Consider the following 25017-nt stretch of genomic DNA (forward strand, 5'->3'; position numbering starts at 1 on the left):
GGAGGCTGAGACAGGAGAATTGCTTAAAACTGGGAGGGAGGCCGGGCACAGTGTCTCACGCTTGTAATCTCAGCACTTTGGGAGGCCGAGGCGGGCGGATCACGAGGCCAGGAGATCGAGACCATCCTGGCTAACATGGTGAAACACCGTCTCTACTAAAAACACAAAAAAAAATTAGCCGGGCGTGGTGGCGGGCGCCTGTAGTCCCAGCTACTCAGGAGGCTGAGGCAGGAGAATGGTGTGAACCCGGGAGGCGGAGCTTGCAGTGAGCCGAGATTGCGCCACTGGACTCCAGCCTGGGTGACAGAGTGAGATTCCGTCCAAAAAAAAAATTCAACCACCAAGAAAGGTATCCCCTCAATCTACACTGACATCTCCAGCACATACCTCTCTTCTAAGCTCCAGATCCTCATCCCCAAGTGCCTTATTGGTGCCTCTTCTTTGATGCCATGTTCACACTGGAACTCGGGCCATTCTTCCCATCCTCCACCCTCCCAAATATGGTCCTCTTCCGGGGTTTCCCAAAACAGTGAGTGCCAGCACTACAATGGCTCATCCCAGAGACCCAGGAGACATTCATGATTCCTACCTCTTCCTCACCCTCCATATCCATTTCACCACTGATTTTACATCAATTTTATTCCAAAATCTTTCTCAAATTTGACTTTCTTTTTTTTTCCATCCCCATTGCCACTACCATAGTCCGTGAATGGTTTTCAAAGGGAGGTTCACGTACCCCATAGTATGGGAAGGCAATCCATTGGGATACTGGCAGAAAATATTAGAACTTCTACATTTCTTTCTTTTTTTTTTTTTTTTTTGAGATGGAGTCTCGCTCTGTCACCCAGGCTGGAGTGCAGTGGTGCAATCTCGGCTCACTGCAAGCTCTGCCTCCCGGGTTCACACAGTTCTCCTGCCTCAGCCTCCAGAGTAGCTGGGAATACAGGCGTCCACCACCACGCCTGGCTAATTTTTTGTTGTATTTTTAGTAGAGACGGGGTTTCACCATGTTAGCCAGGATGGTCTCGATCTCCTGACCTCATGATCCGCCCGCCTCGGCCTCCCAAAGTGTTGGGATTACAGGCGTGAGCCACCGCACCCGGCCTCTTTTTTTTTTTTTTGAGATAGATTCTCACTTCATCGCCAAGGCTGGAATACAGTGGCGTAATCTCAGCTCACTGCAACCTCTGCCTCCCAGGTTCAAGTTGTTCTCCTGCTTCGGCCTTCCAAGTAGCTGGGATTATAGGCCTCCACCACCACGCCTGGCTAACTTTTTGTATTTTTAGTACAGATGGGATTTCACCATGTTGGCCAGGCTGGTCTGGAGCTCCTGACCTCAGATGATCCTCCTGCCTCAGCCTCACATAGTGCTGGGATTACAGGCATGAGCCACCATGCCTGGCCTGTCTCTATGTTTTTGACTACTCTAGGTACCTTATGTAAGTGGAATCATAGGATATTTGTCTTTGTGACTGGTTTCTTTTGGCATAATATCTTCAAAGCTCATCTATTTGCATCGTAGCTGGGATTATAGGCATGCGCCACCACGCCTGGCTGATTTTGTATTTTTAGTAGAGACGGGGTTTCATCATGTTGGTCAGGCTGGTCTCGAACTCCTGACCTCAGGTGATCCACCCGCCTTGGCCTGCCAAAGTGCTGGGATTACAGGCGTAAGCCACGGCGCCCGGCCTCCTTCAACGCTGAGTAATATTCTATTGTTATGTTTATACCACATTTTGTGAACCCATTCACCCGTGGATGGACATTGGGTTGCTTCCACCTTCTGACTAATATGAACATGGGTGTACACATTTATATCCACTCTTGCCTCCCCTCCCTAGTCCTTCCTTCTCCACACTGCATCTAGAGTAACCCCTTTACACTCTCAAGTATGGACAAACCACCTCTTGCTTAAAACTCATTAGTTTTGCAACACTGTCAAGTAAGACCTAACTTCTCACCACTCTGATTTATTATTAGAACACAAAACTGGGCCATGCTCCGTGGCTCAAGCACTTTGGGAGGCCGAGATGGGCGGAACACCTGAGGTCAGGAGTTGAGACCAGCCTGGCCAACATGGCGAAATCCCGTCTCTACTAATAACACAAAAATTAGCCGGGCGTGGTGGCGCACGCTTGTAATCGCAGCTATTCGGGAGGCTGAGGCAGGAGAATCACTTGAACTCGGGAGGTGGAGGTTGCAGCGAGCCAAGATCACGTCACTGCACTCCAGCCTGGGCGATAGAGCAAGACTCCGTCTCAAACAAACAAAACCCACAGAACTGGAAGACACTTGCTGCTGCTTCTGCGTAATGTGTTCTCCTCCCTTCTCGGTTTTTTTTTTTTTTTTTTTTCTCCCTTCTACCCCTTAGGACCTCAGCTCCTGCTCTTTCCCTGGGGGAATTCCGGATCACTCTCCTCTACTAGGTCAGGGTACTCTCTCCCTCCCTCTTACTCTTTCCCCTCCTACCACTTGTCACCATTGGTACTATATTATCACCCGGATATGTGACAATGGTATTGTGTATTTACCACTAAGGAATAAACTTATGAGGGAGAGAGCACTACCCGTTCCTGCAGTGCCCGTCGGGGCCTGGCATCTAGGAAACACTCCATACGCCAGTAATCGATTTCAGTCAATTTCAGTAATAAATCCAGGAGGACGCAGCCGACCCCTCCCGCCCGGGGGCCAAGCCATGGTGGGGGATCTGGGTGGACCTCCGGCTCTGGCCGCCAGTCCTCAACCTCCGCCCCGGCCGTCCCGCTTGGGGGCCCAGGGCCCCAGGAGAGGTGGCTCCGGGGCGCCCCCTCCCCTCTAATGTGAGAGGAGAGTCCACTCCAGGCGCGGGATCCGCAGCCTCCCCGCGTCCGCCCGAGGCGGGGGCGGGGCCGGACCGGAGACGTCACTTCCGGTGTACACAGCCGGTCCAAGGCGGTGCGCTGGGGGCCGGGGCGCGTCGCAGGTGAGGAGCGGGCGCGGCGGGCGCAGGCGGGGGTTGGCGGGCGGGGTCGGGCGGTGAGCGGTGGGCAGCGGGGCCGCGGGCCGCAGCCAGGGCAGACGGCGAGACGGGCCCGCGGGGCGCCGGTCCGCTCGGGGCCGCAGGGCGCGGGGCCGTGGGCTCCCGCCCCTTGCCCGCCCGCTGTGGAGGACGCCGGGCTTTGCGGGCGCTGGCCGGGCCGACGGAAGCCCGGAGGGGCCTCCTGGCGCGAACCCGGGACCTGGGGGCGCGTCGGAGAGTCGGCGGCCGCGGCACCGCAGGGGCGGGTCGGCGCCCGTCAGGCGGGGAAAGGGGACGCTCCCTCGGTTCGCCCGGGCCCGGGAGGTCGCGCTGGCGCCAGGACCCGCTCCCGGAAGCCCGCGGAGGGAGGGCGGCCTGCTGGCGGCAAGGGTCCGCTGGTGCTGGCCGGGGAGGCGGCCCTCACGCCACCCCGGGGCTGCCGGGCGGGCTGCGCGCACCTTCCCGGCGGCGCCAGGCTGCCGAGGAACGCGCTTTTCCGGCCCTGCGGAGCCAGCTGGCGCATTGGGCCCGAGGGAGGGTCCGCGGGGACCGGGAGGGCCGGGGCTGAGCGTGGAGGACCCGAGCCCGAGGGACGAGCGCGAGTCAGGGGTGTGTCTTCCTGCGCCGCGCGGTGCGAGGAAAGAAGCGTGCCTGGTTGGCATGATAAGAATTTTGTTTAGACTTTTTAGAAATTTTCCAGAGCCTCAGCTTTGGGGGCCTCCAGTTTGAAAATACCTTGTTCTGGTTCCTCATCCCCATTATAAAAGCAGTTAATTCACCTTTCCTGGCAAAACACTCAAGACGACACAAAAAGTCTTAAGGTAGAAAATGACAGTCATCTGCCAGTCTACCATTCAGTGACAACCACTGCTAACATTTTGGTGATAATCAATAAATACAGATAGGTATTGTTATTTTTATGGACTTTACAGTATGTGATTTAACCACCGATGAGCACTGAGATAGTTTCCAATTTGTCACAAGATAAACAATTCTGCCGGAAGGATTTGTTTGATATGGTCTTTTTTTTTTCTCTCTTTAATAAGAGACTGTTGCCCAGGCTGGTCTCAAAACTTTTGGCCTCAAGCGACCCTCGCGCCTTCGCCTTCCAAAGTGTTGGGATTACAAGTGTGAGATATTACACCTGGTCTGATTATTATCTTAGAATAAACTTACAGATGGGGTCAAAGGTAACTTTGTTTTTTTTGAGACAGTCTCGCTCTGTCAGCCAGGCTGGAGTGCAGTGGCGGGATCTAGATTAACTGCAACCTTAGCCTCCCGGGTTCGAGCGATTCTCCTGCTTTAGTCTCCCGAGTAGCTGAGATTACAGGCACCCACCATGCCCGGCTAATTTTTGTATTTTTGGTGGAGACAGGGTTTCGCCCATTTGACCAGGTTGGTCTCGAACTCCTGACCTCAGGTGATCCGCCTGGCTCGGCGTTCCAAAGTGCTGGGATTATAGGCGTGGGCCACCGTGTCCGGCCGTAACGTTCAATTTTTAAGAATATATAGTATTTTTTTTCCTTTGACATATTTGGACAATTTTTCTGTCTCTTTGTCATAAAAAAAAATTCCAGCCTGGCACGATGGCTCATACCTGTAATCCCAGCACTTTGGGAGGCCGAGGCGGGCGGATCACTTGAGGTCAGGAGTTGTAGACCAGCCTGGCCAACGTGGTGAAACCCGGATTCAACTAAAAAAATACAAAAAAAACACATTAGCCAAGCATGGTGGCGCGCTCCTGTAGTCCCAGCTACTTGGGAGGCTGAGGCAGGAGAATCGCTTGAGCCCCGGAGGCGAAGGTTGCAGTGAGCTGAGGTCATGCCACTGCGCTCCAGCCTGGGCAACAGAGTGAGACTCCATCTCAAAAAAAAAAAAGAAATTCACGTTTGCGTCTCATCATTTCATGGTTTTTTTTTTTGCCTTTAGTCTACCTAAAATTCATTCTTGGTTTAAAATATGAAATATTTTGTAAATGGCTAGTCAGTTCCAGATTTACTGAATAATATGTAAGCTTTATCATTTTATCATATTTTAGACTAAAAGTTCTAAGTGTATGTTTGTAAGGGCTACTTACAAAGTTCATATTTACATTTTGTGTGTGCTTAGATGTTTTCAAGTTTCTTTAAAAATCACAGTATTTTCTTTTCACAATATCTTCACAATGTTTTGTTTTAAAAAGAAATCATTTTCCAATACAAGTACAGGGAATATTTCATGTTTGAGATTTTTTTTTTTCTTTTTAAAGCAAAAAGTTTAGTTTATTGCCGTTTCATCTGCTTTCTTGCTGACAAGATAACAAACTCCATATGAAGAGTTCAGGTTTGTTGTGGCAACTTTTCAGTCTGGCATTTGAGATTCTAATCTTCCTCTATTTTTGCACACAAATACGTAGGTTAGCATTGGAGACCAAGATAGAAAAGTTCTCAGATTCCCTTGGCAAGCCTAGATTTTTCAATCTAAAATTATCTCCAGATTTTTGGAAGACCATGTTTTAAGCATCCTTTTTTTTTAATGCAAATTGCACATGATTCTGTGAAAATTTTAGTAAATGTTTATTCTGTTGAAAACCTATAGCCTAATACGTCAGGATCCATGTGTCAAGTGGGTCTTCCAAGTCTATAGGAAATAATTGTTTCTGAAAGCTAGCAGGCTGGGATATCACATGGGTTGGGTGTCCACTCTCTTTTTTTGAGTCGGAGTCTCCCTCTGTCCCCGAGGCTGGAGTGCAGTGGCGCAATCTTGGCTTACTGCAACCTCCACCTCCCAGGTTCAAGCAATTCTTCTGCCTCAGCCTCCCTAGGAGCTGGGATCACAGTTGTGAGCCACCACCCCTGGCTAATCACTCTCTCTTTTTTCCTCCTGTAACTTTGTCCTTAGTGAAAAATGATGATCTTCCTAGGTAGGCAAAAAAATGTTGGTTTAGATAAGGAATTGATTTGTTTTGGAGTTATTGAAAAGCAGGTTGCCGTTTTCTCTGAAGTGTAAGTTCATAGAGAGCCTGAATGTTGTGTTTGGATTAAGGAAAAACAGCAACAGGTTGTGCTTGTGCTTCAAATGTCTTTAACTCTACTGAAACTGCCCTCTTGAGGGTCCCCTAACTGATGCATGCAGTGGCCATTGCTTAATTATTTTCCTTGACTTTGATCTCAGGTATTTGGCATGGTGAGCTATTCTTTCTTGCTCTCGTGAATCTCCCATTGATTGGCCTTCTTTTTTCTTTTTCTTTTTTCTTTTTTTTTTTTTTTTTGAGACAGAGTCTTGCTCTGTTGCCCAGGCTGGAATGCAGTGGCTCGATCTCAGCTCACTGCAACCTCTGGCTCCAGGGTTCAAACAAGTCTCCTGCCTCAGCCTCCCGAGTAGCTGGGATTACAGGTCTGCGCCACCACCCCCAGCTAATTTTTGTATTTTTAATAGAGATGGGGTTTCACCATGTTGGCCAGGCTGGTCTTGAACTCCTGACCTCAAATGATCCACCCACCTCGGCCTCCCAAAGTGCTGGGATTACAGGCGTGAGACACCACGCCCGGCCTTGATTGGCCTTCTTGACTTGGAACTAGTATGGTCATTTCCTGAAATCTGTGACTGCACTTTCTCATTTGTCTTTACTGCTTCTCTTCATACATCTACCTTGGGGCATTTTCTGAAGCTAGTTTTGTACCTCTTACCCCCGCTCCAAAACATGTTCCTTCCCACTTATCCAGTATATGAGTCCTGGGTAGAGAACCACCTCATTTCCTTACCTCTGCCACCACTTAGTGACCCCCGACTCAGAGTTTTCTGCAGGTCAGTTCTTTTTCTCCTGTTCAGTAACCCCTGGACATGTTGCTGAGGCCATGCTTTCTCCAGGTGAAGAAAATATCACTTCTGGCCGGGCGCAGTGGCTCACGCCTGTAATCCCAGCACTTTGGGAGGCCGAGGTGAGTGGATCACGAGGTCAGGAGACCGAGACCATCTTGGCTAACACGGTGAAACCCCATCTCTACTAAAAAAAAAATTAAAAAATTAGCCGGACATGGCGATGGGCGCCTGTAGTCCCAGCTACTCAGGAGGCTGAGGTAGGAGAATGGTGTGAACCTGGGAGGCGGAGCTTGCAGTGAGCCGAGATCGTGCCACTGCACTCCAGCCTGGGCGACAGAGTAAGACTCCGTCTCAAAAAAAAAGAAAAGAAAATATCACTTCTTTGCGAGGACAAGGTGAGAGGATTACGTGCTCTCAGGAGTTGGAGACCAGCCTGGGTAACATAGTGAGACCTCTGTCTCTTAAAAAAATGAATTTTAGGTCTGGCACAGGGGCTCATGCCTGTGATCCCAGAACTTTGGGAGGCCAAGGTGGGAGGATTGCTTGAGATCAGCCTAGGCAACATAGTGAGACTCCAAAATTATCTAGGTGTGGTGGTCCGTGCCTATAATTCCAGCTACTTGGGAGGCTGAGGCCGGAGGATTGCTTGAGCCTAGGAGGTTAAGGATTCAGTGAACTGTGATTGTGCCGCTGCACTCCAGCCCAAGCAACAGAGCGAGACCCTGTCTCAAAATAAATAAGTAAATAAATAAATAAATAAATACCACTTATCAAGGTGTCCTGTCCTTCCTGACTCTTAAGGTTCTTACCAGCTGGTGAATCACATCTTCCTTCTTGATATGGATTGTATTTGCCATTTGCTTTCTATCCCTACACCTCAATTGAGACTTTGTACCTTTTCTTAAGGGATTTCAGGCTTAACGTGGTCCTACTCTGGATGTGAAAGAGGAGACCCAGTGAATTTACTCAAGAATTGAGTTAGCTCACATTTATGGAGTACCTACAGTACAGTCCAGTTACTTTACTGGAAGATCAGAATATAGAGCTGGACAGCACATCCTGTGAAGAATGCCAAATAAGCAATTGTCATAAAGTATTATAAGTGCCTAGAAGGGGAGTCACCAAGTAACCACTCCCAGGTTTCAGAGATCTTGCGTGTCTTGTTTACTGCTTTGATCTCCAGGGCCTAGAACACAGTGCATGGAAATGATAAAGTTTTTTTTTTGTTTGTTTGTTTGTTTTGTATTCATTCAGTTTAATGAGGGGACATGAGGAGCCAGGGGCAGAATGATATGGTTAGGCTGTGTCCTCACCCAAATCTCATCTTGAATTGTAGTTCCCATAATCCCCACATGTGGTGGGAAGGACCTAATGGGAGGTAATTTAATCATACGAGCAGTTTCCCCCATGCTATGCTTGTGATAGTGAGCAACTTCTCACAAGATCTGATGGCTTTATAAGGGGCTTCCCCCTTCACTTGGGTCTCATTCTTCTTGCTGCTGCCATGTGAAGAAGGACTGTTTGCTTCCCCTTCTGCCATGAATATGTTTTCTGAGGCCTCCCAGCCCTGGGGAACTGTGAATCAATTAAGCCTCTTTCCTTTATACATTACCTAGTCTTGGGCATTTCCCCATAGCAGGGTGAGAACAGACTAATAAACCTTATTTTAAGAAATTGCCACAGCCACCCCAACCTTTAGCACCCACCACTCTGATCAATTAGCAGCCATCAACATCACGGCAAGACCCTCTGCCAACGAAAAGTTTACCACTTGCTGAAGATGCAGATGATCATTAGCATTTTTTAGTAATGAAGTATTTTTAAATTAAGGTATGTGCATTGTTTTTGTGACATAATGCGATTGCATACTTAACAGACTACAATATAGTGTAAACATAACTTTTATATGTACAGGAAAATAAAAAACATCATGTGACTTGCTTCATTGCAATATTCACTTTCTTGAAATGATCTGGAATGACACCTGCAATATCTCCAAGATAAGCCTATAATATCTTTTCCTGATAATTTTGGCTGTATACTTCTTGATCACCTTTTCTATGACAAGGATTTGGTAATATCATTTTTTTATTTTTATTTTATTATTATTATACTTTAAGTTTTAGGGTACATGTGCACAATGTGCAGGTTAGTTACATATGTATACATGTGCCATGCTGGTGCGCTGCACCCACTAACTTGTCGTTTAGCATTAATGAAGTATTTGTTGAAGGAATGAATGATCATCTGAGAATGAAATCAGAAAAAATGTCATACACATTAGCTATCTATAGAAAAGATATAAGTCAAAAGATATTTTGTAAATGTAGTTTGAAGAATCTCAGGGAAAACTTTAAATTCAACCAAACTGACCCAGCTATAACCCCAGGAAGGCATGCATGGAATGTGTTTGTAGCCGGAAAGCTTAAACTTAATTTTGTATCCTCAGAAGAAATACTTGTGTTTCTGGGAGAGGATTGGGACAGTGTCTGGAAATTGGGGTGGCGGGTCCAAGAGAGGAATTAGGTGGTGTGTGTGTAGCACTCTCTGGGGGCCTGACCAGAGGAGCAGTGCAGCGTTCCCTCCACAAAGCCATCTGCACTAACACACAGATGGGCGTGTCCCTGTTGTTGCCTCTGGCTGCAAGGGTCTCTCCCTTGCTTAGCGTCTGTCCTCCCAGTACCATCTGAGTAGAAGATAGCTGCACGTGGAGATTTCTTGGTAAGGAGAGAATGTGAGTGGTTGAGGGCTCTGTATCTAAGCTGCTTGGATCAGATCCTGGTCTTGGGATGCTGGCTAATCTTTCAGTTTTCTGATTTGTAGAATGGGGATAATAGTAGCACCTTTCTCTTAGTGTTGCAGTGAGGGCTCTGAGCGTGCTACCCGGCACCTGTGATAAGTATTCAATGACAGTATTAGCTCTCGTTGGTATTCATAAAGTAGTAACTGGCCTCTGGTTCATACATCAGTTTTCTTTGAGCTTAGATAGCCTAAATAATCAACCCCCATGGAACTGCTTGCTTCTGGGTGCATTGAATAAGCTGATAAACAGACACTGGGAAGTAATGACAGATAAGCTCTTCCTAAATTGCTCATCCAGGGAATCCAGCCTGCAGTTCTCAGGGGAGACTTCTGGAGAAGGCTGTTCTTGAGCTGAGTACTGTGGGAAAAAGTAAGTCCAGTGCCACAGCAAGAGGGGAGGACTCTTGGGCAGGGGCATGACACGTCCAAAGGTGTGGAGGTGAGAGCAAGCATGAGGTATTTGAGCTGCAGGAGATTGAGGGTAGAGTCTGGACAGGTATGAATAAGGAGTAGAGGGAAACGACATTGGAAAGTGGGAGCAGTCCTTGAAATAACTAATAACAATGTCTAACTGGGCACTAACAGCACTTCAGGTCCTGTGCTGAGTCCTTCGACTCACTGCGCTAACCAGGTTTGATGCTGAGAGCTTTGTCTACATTGCATTGTTTAATCCTCACAACAACCCTTTGATGTAGGTACTTACCTCTGGTACGTGTGGCATCATGTCACATGTCACCGGGTAGGTCTCCCTGCCTTTTTTTTTTGAAATGGAATCTTGCTCTGTCACCCTGGCTGGAATGCAGTGGCAGGATCTCGGCTTACTGCAACCTCTGCCTCCCTGGGTTCAAGCGATTCTTCTGCCTCAGCCTCCCGAGTAGCTAGGACTACAGGTGAGTGCCACCATGCCTGGCTAATTTTTGTATTTTTAATAGAGACGGGGTTTCACCATATTGGCCAGGCTGGTCTTGAACTCCTTACCTTGTGATCTGCCCACCTTGGTCTCCCAAAGTGCTGGGATTACAGGAGTGAGCCACCATGCCCAGCTGCTGCTTTTTTTTTTTTTTTTTTTTTTTTTGAGGCGGAGTCTCTCTCTCACCCAGGCTGGAATGCAGTGGTGCGATCTCAGCTCATTGCAACCTTCACCTCCTGGGTCGAAGCAATTCTCCTGCCTCGGCCTCCCAAGTAGCTGGGATTACAGGCATGCGTCACCACGCCCAGCTAATTTTTGTATTTTTAGTAGAGATGGGGTTTCACCATATTGGCTAGGCTGGTCTCGAACTCCTGACCTCAGGTGATCCGCCTGCCTTGGCCTCCCAAGGTGCTGGGATTGTAGGCGTGAGTCACCTCGCCTGGCCTCTGCTTCTTGATTCAGCCTGCACATGGCTGCCAAGATAACTCCCAGTGTCTTATATATGTTTAAAAGCTTTTTGTGATCCTGTTTCCTGATGAAGTCCAAGCACTCTAAGATCCTCTGACTTCATGAAAAACCACGAAGTTAAAATGTAAAAATATATCTTAGAATTTAATAAAAACAGGACAGGTGCAGATGTGGATCAAGCTCAGAGAAATCAGTGGAAGAAGCAAGGTACAGAACAATGTATGTTTGCCCATTTGTGTTTTTCTAATTTTAAAAAATTTCTCCACTTTTGAAGTAATATGAGCTCATTTGTTTAAAAAAATATATATAGGCCAGGCATGGTGGCTCACGCCTGTAATCCCAGCACTTTGAGAGGCTGAGGCGGGCGGATCACCTGAGGTCCAGAGTTTGAGACCAGCCTGCCAACATGGTGAAACCCCACCTCTACTAAAAATACAAAAATTAACTGGGCATGGTGGCGGGTGCCTGTAATCCCAGCTGTCCAGGAGGCTGCAGCAGGAGAATTGCTTGAACCTGGGAGGTGGAGGTTGCAGTGAGCCAAGATTGTGCCACTGCACTCCAGCCTGGGTGACAGAGCAAGATTCCATCTCAAAAAATACATAAATAAAAATAAAATAAATAATGTCTCCCTCTCTCGATAGATAGATAGATAGATAGATAGATAGATAGATAGATAGATAGATATACATGAAATAGGTTTATAAGTGCAGAAATAATTTCTGGAATGATAGAAAAGAAACAGTGGTTGTTTTTGGGATGAGACCCCAGAAAACCAGGCTGTTAGGCTGAGTTAGCTTTTTCTTTGCATACCATTTTGTATGGTGTGAATTTTTTTCCCTGTGTATATGTATTTTCTTTTTTTTTTCTTTTCTTTTTTTTTTTTGAGACAGAGTCTTGCTCTGTTGCCTAGGCTGGAGTGAAGTGGTGCAATCTTGGCTCACTGCAACCTCCGCCTCCTGGGTTCAAGCGATTCTCCTGCCTCAGCCTCCTGAGTAGCTGGGATTACAGGTGCCCGCCACTACGTCTGGCTAATTTTTGTATTTTTAATAGAGACAGGGTTTCACCATGTTGGCCATGTTGGCCAGGTTGGTCTCGAAATCCTGACCTCAAGTGATCCATCCACCTCAGCCTCCCAAAGTGCTGGGATTACAGGCGCAAGTCACCGCACCCGGTCTGTGTTTTCATTTTAACGATAACTTTTAAAATAAATGTCTATGATGGACATGGCTGTTGTGTAGAGTGAATGTAGCATGGAGGTTAAGAGTGAGGACTGTGCAAGACGGCTTGGGTTCAAGGCCTGCCCCTGCCTTGACCTCAGTTTACCTCCTCTGAAAATGGGGAGGTAGTAATACCTGCCTCCTGGGGTTGTAGTGAGGCATTACTGAGTTAATATTTGTAAAGTCCTTGGAACAGTTCCCAGGAGGTATGTGTTTGTCGTCGTCTCTGTTGCTCTGTCCGTGTGCTATGCATGACCGTAAGTGTAAAGATGTGTCCAGCCTCTGTCTCTGATGCTCCCAGTTCATTTGGAAAGGGAGAGCATGCAGCTAATGACAGAGACAGCAGAGGCTGCAGGAGTCAGAAAGGCTCCTTGGGAACTGAGGTGGCCCAAGATGGTTTCATCAAAATGATGGATGTTAAATATGGGTAATTTCTAGAGGGAAAATAACACAAAGGGACTTTTTCCATGTTGTGTGTCCCAGCCAGCCTGAGGCAGGCAGAGGAGTCAGAAACAGGACAAGAGCTTTGAGGAGGCCTGAAATTTGGACATGTCATGTGATGACATGTCTTTTTTTTTTTTTTTTTTTTAGAGGGGGTATGGAGTCTTGCTCTGTTGCCCAGGCTGAAATGCAGTGGCACGATCTCAGCTCACTGCAAGCTCTGCCTCCCCGGTTCACGCCATTCTCCTGCCTCAGCCTCCCGAGTAGCTGGGACTACAGGTGCCCGCCACCATGCCCGGCTAATTTTTTGTATTTTTAGTAGAGACGGGGTTTCACTGTGTTAGCCAGGATGGTCTTGATCTCCTGACCTTGTGATCCGCCCGCCTCGGCCTCCCGAAGTGCTGGGATTATAGGTGTGAGCCACCACGCCCGGCTGGCATGTCATTGTTACATGGCAGAGTTTTTCTTGGCGTATATGAGGCAATGATATGATTTGTAAATGGTGACATCTTTGACTCAGTGAAGTGTGGTGCTCTGCCTTGATGTTTGGAATGGCTGTGAGGTGTTCTGTGTGATGTATTTAACAATCCTCGTAATGCAGGGCATGTGGGAATAACCAGTGTTGCCAGTGAGTGTTCTTGACGCAGGCCTCTACATTAACTGTGAGTCTGTTCTAGGATTTGTGCCTAGATAGAATATTGCTTTTCTTTCTTTTTTTTAAGTCATTTTGATTATGTTCCTTGTGTCTGGGCCACTGTCAGTTAAGTGTGTTTTCAAATTGACAGTGGCAAAGAATCATAATGGGAAGATTTTTGAAAGTGGAATTAGAGCAAGATATTACCTGAAAAAAATCTGATTTTCTTACTAAAAATGATTTTGGGATTAAGTACTAGTGAGATGCTAATTATGGCCAGGAAACCTGGAAATAACTTGCGTCTTCCCTCACCCCACCCCTGGTCCCCGAGGTGGATATATGTGCATGGGAACAGAGGTTGGGGAAAGCTGGCTTGGCTCCCAGACTTGGGTGCCGCAGGCTCTGGTGACCTAGGCAGGAAGAGGCGGAAGTGGTTCCTCTCACCAGCCACAAGGACCTGTGCGGCTCCTGGGTGTCAAGGTGGGAGAGAATGCGCTACATCCTTGTGCTTGAGTCACTTTGTAATGTACTTTGTAATTCGAGGTGATGCCCCTCCTCAACTGTGTTCCTTCTGTTCTTGCCTCTGGCTTGGGGTTGAAAGAGGAGGGAGTGGTGGGCACGGAAATGGGAGGAGCCATGACCTCTTTCCCCTCCAGCGCATAGGGCATTACTTCTTTTAGTTTGTTGCCTGGACTTGGGAGTTGGGCCCAGAGCTGCAGGAAGGTAAGTTTTATTTCTGAAAGTTGTTTTAACTTACAGATTTTGGGGGTTCGAGGGAGTTTGTTTTTGACTAGTAGAAGACAAGAATTAAGAATTGCAGTGGAAGATGAAATGCTATCTTCTTACTAATCCACGCCCTCTTTCAGAGCAGTAGCTTTCATTTACGGAGACTGAGGGTATGGCAGAGGCTGTGCTTTATGGATTTAATCCTCAGCACAAGAGTTAGGCGACTTGCTCAAAGTTAGTAAGTGCCATTTATTCAGCTGATATTTACTAAGAGCAGGAATTCACATCTAGATCAGTCTGATTCCCATACCCATACCAGTAACTACTGCATTTTGGAAGTGCGTGGTTTCCATGAAGTTTCTTTGTATTGGAGCATCTACCTGAAAGGCAAGGGCCTGAGCATTTTCTCCTTTTCCCTTATTAACGGTAAGCTCCTTGAGAGCAAGCATTATGTCTATCTCTTCACCACTGCATCCTGGGTTCTTGGAGCAGTGCTATGCACTTAGGAGAACCTTAGTGAATGTTTGAGTATGTGAAGGCTCATGGCGCAGATAAGTGGCAGAGCCAGAAGCCAGCCTGGAGGTGAACCACTGCGGGCCTGCTCTCTGGGGCTGTCTTCCCTGCCTAGCGAGTGGATGGTGAGGAATCCCCTAGAATTTTCTCATTTCTTAATGTTTGACCTGCTGAAATATTGGGAAGAATGAGCTTCCTGGCTGTGACTCTGATTTTCTGTTGTTTTTTTTTTTGAGACTAAGGAGTCTCGCTTTGTCACCCAGGCTGAAGTGCAGTGGCGCGATCTTGGCTCACTGCAACCTCTGCCTCCGGGGTTCAAGCGATTCTCCTGCCTCAGCCTCCTGAGTAGCTGGGACTGTAGGCGCGTGCCACCACGCCCAGCTAATGTTTGTATTTTTAGTAGAGATGGGGTTTCACCATGTTGGCCAGGATGGTCTCGATCTCTTCACCTCGGCCTCCCAAAGTGCTGGAATTACAGGTGTGAGCCATTGCACCAGGCAACTTTCTGGTCTTTTTGAGGGATGGGAAGGTTTGCTGGGTATGCAAAATTGGAGTCAGTGTTCTCAGCTTGGAAGAGATGTTACAATTTATTGATAGAATTTTTTATGGATGCCTTAAATTCTCAGAAATGATTTTGAATCTTAAGTTTATCTAAAATTTATATAATCCTTCTCCATAGTGAGAAAAAAATTTCTAAATTATAGTTAGATTTACCTATTTATATATAAGCTTCTGGATAAATACTTGTTTTTTTCCCTCCATTTGAGGGTAATTTTGGATAGGTTCCATAGTGCAAAGTTGTTAAGAGTGGCACTATAGAATTTTTAAGTTTTCTTGGGCCAGACATGGTAGTTTATGCTTGTAGTCCCAGCACTTTGAAGGGCCGAGGCGGGAGGATCGCTTGAGGCCAGGAGTTTGAGACCAACCTGAACATCACAGCGAAACCCCGTCTCTGCAGAAAAATTAAAAAATTACCTGGGCATGGTGGTGTGTGCCTGTAGTTCCAGCTACTTGGGAGGCTGAGGTGGGAAGTTGCCTGAGCCCGGGAGATCGAGGCTGCAGTGAGCCGCGATCACACAACTGCAGTACTCTAGCCTTGGCAACAGAGCAAGAGACTGTAAGGTCTCACTGCAGCCTCAATCTCCCTGGCTGAAACCATCCTCCTACCTCAGCCTCCCAAGTAGGTGGGACTACAGATATATGCCAGCACACTGGGCTAATTTTTTTTTGTTTACTTTTTAGTAGAGTCGAAGTCTTGCTGTGTTGCCCAGGCTGGTCTTGAGCTCCTGAGCTCAAGCAGTCCTCCTACCTTGGCCTCCCAAAGTGCCGGGATTACAGGTATGAGCCACCGTGCCCAGCCAAGACCCTGTCTTTAAAAAAATAAGTAAAAACAAAAACAAAAAATAGAATTTTAAGTCTTCTTAAATAACTTTCTAATGGACACAATTAGTTTTCAGTAATCCAACCTTTTTTTTAGAAGTTTTGAAAACTTTTTTTTGGATACCTGGGCTTTTGCACATTGTACCACACTGTAACAAAAATAAACCGCAGGTTTCTAACTGGTGTAGACTGTTGATTTTTTTTTTTTTAACAAATTAGGTTTGAATAAATTATATAATTGCTTTGTGATTTTTTTTTTTTTCTTTTTTTGATGGAGTCTCGCTCTGTTGCCCAGGCTGGAGTGCAGTGGGGTAATCTTGGCTCACTGCAACCCCTGCCTCCCAGGTTCAAGCAATTCTCCTGCCTCAGCCTCCTGAGTAGCTGGGATTACAGGCACCTGCCACCATGCCTGGCTAATTTTTGTATTTTTAGTAGAGACGGGGTTTCACCATGTTGGCCAGGCTGGTCTCAAACTCTTGACCTCGTGATCCACCCGCCTTGGCCTCCCAAAGTGCTGGGATTAGAGGCGTGAACCACTGCACGCGGTGCTTTGTGATTTTTTTTAAAAAAATCTACTTAGAAATAAATTATTTTCACTCCCTGATTTACACTTGAATTTCCACCAGCAACACAATTTGTTGTCACAAATGTTTTCATAGTACTTGGGCACATTTGATGCAGAAATTTTTAATGGTCCAAGACTATTTTAGTTGATAGATGAAACCTTCATTTTACCTGAACAAACTTTTTCGGAAGTTTAGGAGCCAGCTTTGTTCATCCTTTGGTGATAGGTGGTGGTTTGTATGTGTTTGTAGACAAAACTTTCCTTGGCGGGGATTTGCCCCTTTTTTTGTTGTTTCTTCTTCCTTTGAAGATCTCTGTTTAACAAAGATTTTTTTTTTGGCTCACAGTGTTCCTGTAATAGAATTCCTTCAAGAGTTCTAATACTAGTTTTGTTTTGTTTTGATGGCAGCAGGTTTTGAGAGTGAGCTTTTGACTTCATAAGAAGACTAAAACAACAGTCTTAGAGTACAGTTAAGTCCATTTGTTACCAGAAAATCAGACAGACAGCTAGGTCTGTCCTTATCACGACCAAGTAATACTGGATTTTTTTTTTCATTAAATGTTCACTATTTTTCTTTGTATGAAATTGAGGCCAGGTATAGTGACTCACACCTGTAATCCCAGCAGTTTGGGAGGTCGAGGTGGGAGGGTTGCTTGAGTCCAGGAGTTTGAGACTGGCCTGGGCAACACAGTGAGACTCCGTCTCTTAAAAAAGAAAGAAAAAAGAAATTGAATATGTGGTGATTACTACCCGTTTCATTTACTTTTTTACTTATTAACGTAGTGACTGTTTAAAAAAAGTTACGCATTGATCTTCCTGTTCCTTCCCCACCAAAAATAAAAGCAAAAACAGCAAACCACCCCTCAAATGAAACAAAATTAAGCCTGTTCTTTATCTATATTACTACTTAGCACATTTGACCTATTTTTTTTAAAACCTCTGTTATTTTGAAAGTAAATTTTGGCTCTGTTGACCTTGCGGTTAGAAAAGTTGTTCTTCTGCTTAAATGAAATGATCAGTTGTTTGTAGATTACCAAATATAAAAGCTCTTCAGAACCGCTAATGATAAGTTGCTTTGGCTTCATAGAGGAACGCCATGGTTTGTGGTGGTAAATTGTTACAGAGCAAATGTCAGTACCAGAGGCGGTCGTGGATCACCACGTGGAAGCAGGTTGTTCCCACGTGAGATTGGTAGCGAGCCGGTGCTGCATCTGTCTCCTTTCCCACTGCATCCTGGGTGCCTGGAGCCTCACAGGGTTGACCCGTGTTGGGGGTGGGGATGGTTGTAGAAGCCTCTTTATTTTACTTGTGATAGATTCTGGCACTGATTAGAATGTTTATTCAGTAGTTTTTTTCCTATCCGCCTGAGTTTTCATAGCTCAATATAGGCTAACATGGGCTTCGGATTTTGTCAACCAATCAATTATATAGTAGCTCTTTTGTTTTGTTTTTAAAATTTATTTCTATTTATGTATTTATTTATTTATTTTGAGAGAGGCCCTTGCTGTGTTACCCAGGCTGGAGTGCAGTGGCATGATCATAGCTCACTGCAACCTTGAACACCTGGGCCCAAGTGATCCTCCTGCCTCGGCCGTCTGAAGTGTTAGGATTACAATGTGAGCCACCAGACCTGACCTTTGTTTTGTTTTAGTAGCTACCTCTTGACTAGAAAAATAGTTTAATCTTGGCCTCCTTAAAACTTTTTCATTGATATTTTTTACTCTGCTAGAACAGTTCAGTTTTTGCATGTCTTCAAGTGAACATGCTTTAGTATTAATTCCATGGAAGCCATTTCTGTAGAATAGGCTAGTGTCCAGTTTTGCCCAGTTTTCCTTTTGGAGCAGTGTCTCAGGCACAGAAATAGTCTGGGCTTGGTGGACCCCACCCCAAAGTGTCACTTCCTTTCCTCTGGCCTTGCTCTCCATGCCCGCCTTTCTCTTGTGATGTTTTAATGATACCCTCCCTGCTCGGTGATTTGTGTTCAGGAAGCTAGGCAGTGATTACTTTTGTTTCTGCTTTGTGAACTTCCTCCCCCACTTCCTATTTTTACCGCAGTTGCACAGGAAATGAGGCGGCTCCTGGCTGGCTGCTGCTAAGCAGTGATTTTAGGTGGCAGAGGACAAGGCCTCAGGGCTTGAGCCATTTAAGGCATTTTCCACCTTAATCTTTTCACTACCTTCTTCCTCTAGGAGTCATAGGAACATGATTTTGTGATTGGGTTGAGGTGACATCATGTCCTCAGCCTTGTGGGTGGAGACAGGGGTTTCTGTTTAGTTGGAGGACAGCACTTTTGTGAAGGAAGTGAGGGCTTTTTTCAGCAGTAACAATGTGGGTGGAATGTCGTGGCCCTGTGGCCTCTGCAGCTTGAGGGAAGGTTAAGTTGAAGGGACAGGCCCTGTTGCAGGTAAGGATAGGAAGGTGGATTCTGGTTACTCTCTAGAGGGCCTTGACTGGCAGCTTGAAGTGAGCTGAGGAGCCCAGTCTGCTCTCTCAGATCTTTGAGGGGGGCCTCAGCCTCTATGGCACCCTCCTTCCTCTGAACCCATGGCATTTGTTTTCTAAATGACTTATTTAGCATTTATCAGTCTCTTTTTTGATGATGCCTCTTCTTAGCTTATGGACCAGTTATAGCTTAATTTATGGAGAAAGTTTGTATCATCTCCCCAGAAAGAAGTAACTTGTTATACATTAGTTAACTTGAATATGGAAGGTACTCAAAGCATTAGTTTATCGGAGATTCTTAAGAGCTGCACTGTTGACATTTTGGGGTAGATAATTCTTTGTAGGGGCTGTCTTGTGCATTATGGGATGTTCAGCAGCACTTCTGGCCTCTACCCACTGGATGCTGCCCACTAGCACTTGCCCAGGGTGACAACCAAAACATCTCTAGACATTGCCAGATGTTGGTAGGGCAGAGAAGGACACAAAATTATACTTTTCCCCACTTGTTGAGAACCACTGTGTTAAAGAATTGAATTACTAATTACTAACTTATAAAATGGAATAAAGTAGAATGTTTGGTTCCCTGGGATTAAAGCCATTTGTTTCTATTTTCATATCTGACATTCTCATAATTCTTAGTTTGCTACTTAGAGTATGCTGTGCTCTATCAGCTTCAGCTAGTGTTCAGGTATACCTTCTGTGCACTTTCTTTTTTTTTTTTTTTTTTTTTTTTTAGATGAAGTCTCACTCTGTTGCCCAGGCTAGAGTGCTGTGGCGTGATCTTGGCTCACTGCAACCTCTGTCTCCTGGGTTCAAGCGATTCACCTGCCTCAGCCTCCCTAGTAGCTGGGACTACAGGTGTGTGCCACCACACCCAACTAACTTTTCGTATTTTTAGTAGAGACAGGGTTTCACCATGTTGGCCAGGCTGGTCTGGATCTCCTGACCTCGTCATCCACCCGCCTCGGCCTTCCAGAGTGCTGGGATTACAGGTGTGAGCCACCACGCCTGGCCCCTTCTGTGCACTTTCATTGAAAGAACTAGGAGCTGGGTGCGGTGGCTCATGTCTGTAGTACCAGCATTTTGGGAGCCGAGGCAGAAGGATTGCTTGAGCCCAGGAGTTTGAGACCAGCCTGGGCAATGTAGAGAGACCCCATCTCTACAAAAAATCAAAAAATAAAAATTAGCTGAGCTACTTAGGAGGCTGAGGTGGGAGGTTCACTTGAGGGAGGTCAAAGCTGCAGTGAGCTATGATCGTGCCACTGTGCTCTAGCCTGGGGCATGGAGCAAGTCTCAAAAAAACAAAAACAAAAACAAAAAAACTAGGGCCTGAGCCTTTGGCAGGCTGGCTTCTTGTCCTCATAGAAGGCATTCTGTCAGCTTCTGTGCCTTGATATTGCTTGCTCTGGAAGACAATTTCCTTGGAAGCTGAGTAGTGCAAGGGTAAGGAGGAAATGAGAAACATTTAGGATATAATAATAATAGGTAACATTTATGGAGCCATTGCTATAGAAGAGGCACTGTGGTGAACAGGATTGACAGGATTGAAAGGACAGGCTAGACAACAGGACAGGGACCATCTGGAATAACACCTTAAGTTTAGGTTAAAAGTTGGTTGTGCCTTTGACCAAGCAAGGCAGTAAATATAGCAGGAGGAGTGGGAAATGGAAAGGTGACAGGGTAAAACTTTTTTTGAAACATAGTCTTGCTCTGTTGCCCAGGCTGGAGTGCAGTGATGCAATCTTGGCTCACTGCAACCTCTGCCTCCTGGGTTCAAGTGATTCCCAGATAGCTGGGATTACAGGCGCCCACCACCATACCCGGCTAATTTTTGTATTTTTAGTAGAGACGGGGTTTTGCCATGTTGGTCAGGCTGGTCTCAAACTCCTGACCTCAGGTAATCCACCCACCTTGGCCTCCCAAAGTGCTGGGATTACAGGCGTGAGCTACCGTGCCCTGGCCGTGAAAGGGTAAAACTTGAAGACCCTGCGGAGATGTCTCCTGGGTCTGGTCCTTGGAGAGGGAGGTCTTGACTGGAGAGTTGAATTTGGGAATCATCAGCAGTGATATGGAGTATGATCTCCTAGAGAGAGGTCACTTTTCATTGCTCCAGCTCAGCTTCTCATCAGTTCCAAGAAGCTGGCAGCCTTAACCATCTCCTAGGAGTGGTAAGCAGAGTGCCATGGTCTGGATATTTGACAGAGGTGGGATGGTGCAAGAATGGAGAGCTCAGCCTCTGGCAGCAGATTGCCATGTCCCAGACCTAGCTGTGTGGTGACCATTACCTTAGCCATGTGGTGAGAACATGAAGAACTCACTTCATCTTATTAGATGCCTCACCTACCTTATGGGGTCATTGTGATAACCTTGTAATTTGATAACACGGCCAGGTGTGATGGCTTACGCCTGTAATCCCAGCACTTTGGGAGGCCGAGGAGGTTGGATCACTTGAGGTCAGGAGTTCGAGACCAGTCTGGCTAACATGGTGAAAACTGTCTCGACTAAAAACACAAAAATTAGCCAGGTGTGTGACGCACGCCTGTACTCCCAGCTACTTGGGAGGCTGAGGCTGGTCAATCACTTGAACCCAGGAGATGGAGATTGCAGTGAGCCGAGATTGTGCCACTGTGCTCCAGCCTGGGCAACAGAGCAAGATCCTGTCTTGAAAATAAATAAATAAATAAATAAATAAATATGATAACATGTAAAGTGCATAGCACAGTGCCTGGCTCTTACCCACAGTTAATGTCAGCTGTTTCAAGATATTTGATATCTAAAGCTCCAAGTATAATGCTTGGCACGTCATAGACACTTAGTGACTGGTCCATTTCTTTGGGGAGTACTTGTGTGGACGTGGCATGTCTTCACCAGCTTATTTATTTTAAGTAGAACCTTATTTCTAGCATCTAACTACTGCCTCTGTGGTTGGCAAGGGTGACTTCATGAATGTTGTAAAGAAATACCATTAAATAAGTACTGAGGACAAACTAATAATTCAACAAATATTTGTTAAATGTTTACATCATGCTTAGCACCCTTGGATGTTTTGAATGAGCTCAGGGGTCCTGGGGGTTGGAGGTGGCAGGGAAACACAGAGCAAACTGGCAGTTGTGATCTAGCATGTTACGGTTCAGTAGAGTTAATGTTAAGATGGGGCTAAAAACAGGGTGTTACGGCAGCAGAGGAACCCCTCGCTCAGTCTGTCAAAGTGGTTTCTCAGAAGAAGTGATGCCTAAGTTAGACATCCAAGAGGAATGAGAGTGAGCCAAGAGAGCTTTCCAGACAGTAGAAATGAAATATGTGGCCAGGTGGCGAGAAGGAAGATGGCACATGTAGGAAGTGGGTGGTGTTGGGGTGGTGTAAGAAAATTGGGAAGGGTAGTGGAGAGCCATAGTGGATTTTAAGCGCAGAGTGGTGTGATCACATTGACTCTAGAGTAGTCACACAGCATCCAGAGGGGAGTAGCCCAGGCATTTGGAAGATCACTCAGGAGGCGCCTCCATAATTCAGGCAGGAGGTAAAAACAGTAGCTTTGGTACGGCAGTGAAGATAGAAGGAAAAGGACTTGAGAGATACTAAGAAGGCAGGAAGGGGCCGGGCACGGTGGCTCATACCTGTAATCCCAGCATTTTGGGAGGCCGCGGTGGGTGGATCACCTGAGGTTGGGAGTTCGAGACCAGCCTGACCAATATGGAGAAACCCTGTCTCTACTAAAAATACAAAATTAGCCGGGCGTTGTGGTGTATGCCTGTAATCCCAGCTACTCAGGAGGCTGAGGCAGGAGAATCGCTTGAACCCAGGAGGCAGAGGTTGCAGTGAGCTTAGATCGCACCATTGCACTCCAGTGTGGGCAACTAGAGTGAAACTCCGTCTCAAGAAGGCAGGAAGGATAAGACTGTGATTAATTGGATGTGAAGGAGAGTGAAGAGTAGAGGATAACTCCCAGGTTTCTGCCTTGTTCAAGTAGGCAGATGGTGATGTCATTTGCCAAGACTGGGAAGGCATATTGAAAGACTTGGAAGATTTGGTTTTGGACTTTTGATTTTGGGACCTGTCCACTAGGCAGTTGAATATTTGGGTTCTGGAGCACAGGACAAAGATCTGGGCTAGAGGGATGGATTTGGGAATCTTCCCAGAAGGAATATGTTGCTCTTAGAAACAGAGAAGGCACAGCACTTAAGGTCTATCAGAGGAGGAGTAGCTCAAAGGGGCAACTAAGAATGGCCAGAGAGGTATGAGGAGAGCCAGCACTAGCGTCTTTTCGTGTTAGCAGCTTACAGAGTTGCTTCACTTTGTAATGTGGTAACAGATAAAGGGAGCTAAAAAAGTAGAGTTCTAAGGAAGGTCCGAGCAAAGCACTGAATTTTCCAGGCATTTTCTCTTGCCTGGATAGATATTTTAAATTTATGAATGTTGAGAATAAAATTCTTCAAAGCATTTTTCTAGAGTGCATTTCTAAATACGGTTTGAGTCAGTCTGAACTGACTAAAAACATGGAAATGGTTGGGCTTTGAACTTCATAGACAATAACTTCACTAATCTGCCTAAAGAATTTCCTGTAGTGTCTCCACATTATCAAGGGTAGATATTTGGATTTACATTTTTGTGGATTGGAGAGGACAGAACATTTTCTGTGTTTTTTTCTTTTTTTTTTCTCAGAAGAGGGAATTGTTTAGGAATGATTCATCTTTATATTTTTTGTAACAGCTTTATTGAAATATAATTCACATACCATACAGTTTATCCATTTAAAGTATATAAATTGGTGGTTTTTAGTATATTCATAGTTATGCAACCATCATCAATTTTAGAATATTTTCATCACTCTGCAAATAAACCATATACCCATTAGCTGTCATCCCTTATTTCCCCCATTCCACACCCCCACCCCCAGCCTTAGGCAACCATTAATTGACTTTTTGTTTCAATGGATTTACGTAATTGGTACAGTTCATATTAAGGGAACCTTGGGTCTGGTTTCTTTCACTTAGCATAATGTTTTCAAGGTTCATCCATGTATCAGTACTTTATTCCTTTTCATGGCTGAATAATATTCCATTGTACAGTTATACTACATTTTGTTTGTCCATTTGTCAATTGATAGACATTTGAGTTGTTTCCAGTTTTTGGTATTATGATAATACTGCTCCAAACATTCATCTGCATGTCGGTTTGTAGGCATGTTTTTCATTTCTCTTGGATATATATACCTAGGAGTAAAATTTCTTGGTTGTGTGGTAATTTTATGTTTAACCATTTGAGGAACTGCCACTGTGTTTTCCAACGTGTCTGTACCATTTTGTATTCCCCTGAGCAGTATATGAGGATTCCAAATTCTCTAACATTTTGCCAACACTTGTTATTGTCTGTTTGATTATAGTAATCCTAGTGGTTGCGAAGAGGTATCTCATTGTGGTTTTGATTTGCATTTCCCTGATAGTTAGTGATGTTGACTGTCTTTTCATATGCTTATTGGCATGTCATCTTTGGAGGGTTCATCTATATTTGTGTTTTGTTTGTTTTTTTCTTTAGAGATGGAGTCTTGCTCTGTCTTCCAGGCTGGTGTGCAGTGGTGCCATCTTGGCTCACTGCAGCCTATGTTTCCTAGGTTCAAGCAGTTCTCCTGCCTCAGCTTCCTGAGTAGCTGGGATTACAGGTGTGCGCCACCACGCCCAGCTAATTTTTGTATTTTTGGTAGAGATGGGGTTTCGCCATGTTGACCAGGCTGGTCTCATGCTCCTGACCTCAGGTGATCTGCCTGCCTCGGCCTCCCAAAGTGCTGGGATTACAGGGGTGAGCACCTGCGCCCAGCCCATCCCTATTTGATCATCAGTTTTGGCAAGGTAAATTAAGTTGCAAAACCTGAAACTTTAAAGGAACAAACATAACACATTTGATTGTAGAAATGAGGGAAAAAGTGTGTGTGGGTATGTGTGTTTATGTACATATGTGTATATGTACAGTGGAAGATGCCATAAACAGATTTGTAAAAGTTAAAGGACAGGCTCCCCAGAGAAATAGCCAGTGTGCTCCATCCACATCAAGCCTGAGTGTGAGAGGAGAGTTCTGGATAATCCTGTTACCTGGCTGTGACTTTGGAAGTGGAGACCATGATCTCTG

At 45.8% G+C, this 25017-nt stretch overlaps 1 protein-coding gene across 5 annotated transcripts in view; it reads left to right on the forward strand.

Moving 5' to 3' along the window:
• Positions 1-2880: 2880 nt before the first annotated feature.
• Positions 2881-25017, forward strand: part of GARRE1 (granule associated Rac and RHOG effector 1) — a 100832-nt gene continuing 78695 nt past the window's right edge. For 3 of the 5 annotated variants that reach the window (XM_016935636.4, XM_054673279.2, XM_016935634.4), the window contains exon 1: positions 2881-2962. The gene's annotated coding sequence lies outside the window, so the exon portion shown is untranslated. Of the gene's footprint in view, positions 2963-13724; positions 13995-15752; positions 15849-25017 lie in introns of those variants that run through there. The other 2 variants (XM_063801489.1, XM_003316261.6) reach the window with 2 other exon arrangements.

The sequence above is a fragment of the Pan troglodytes genome, chromosome 20, assembly GCF_028858775.2.
Source record: "Pan troglodytes isolate AG18354 chromosome 20, NHGRI_mPanTro3-v2.0_pri, whole genome shotgun sequence".
NCBI lineage: Eukaryota > Metazoa > Chordata > Mammalia > Primates > Hominidae > Pan > Pan troglodytes.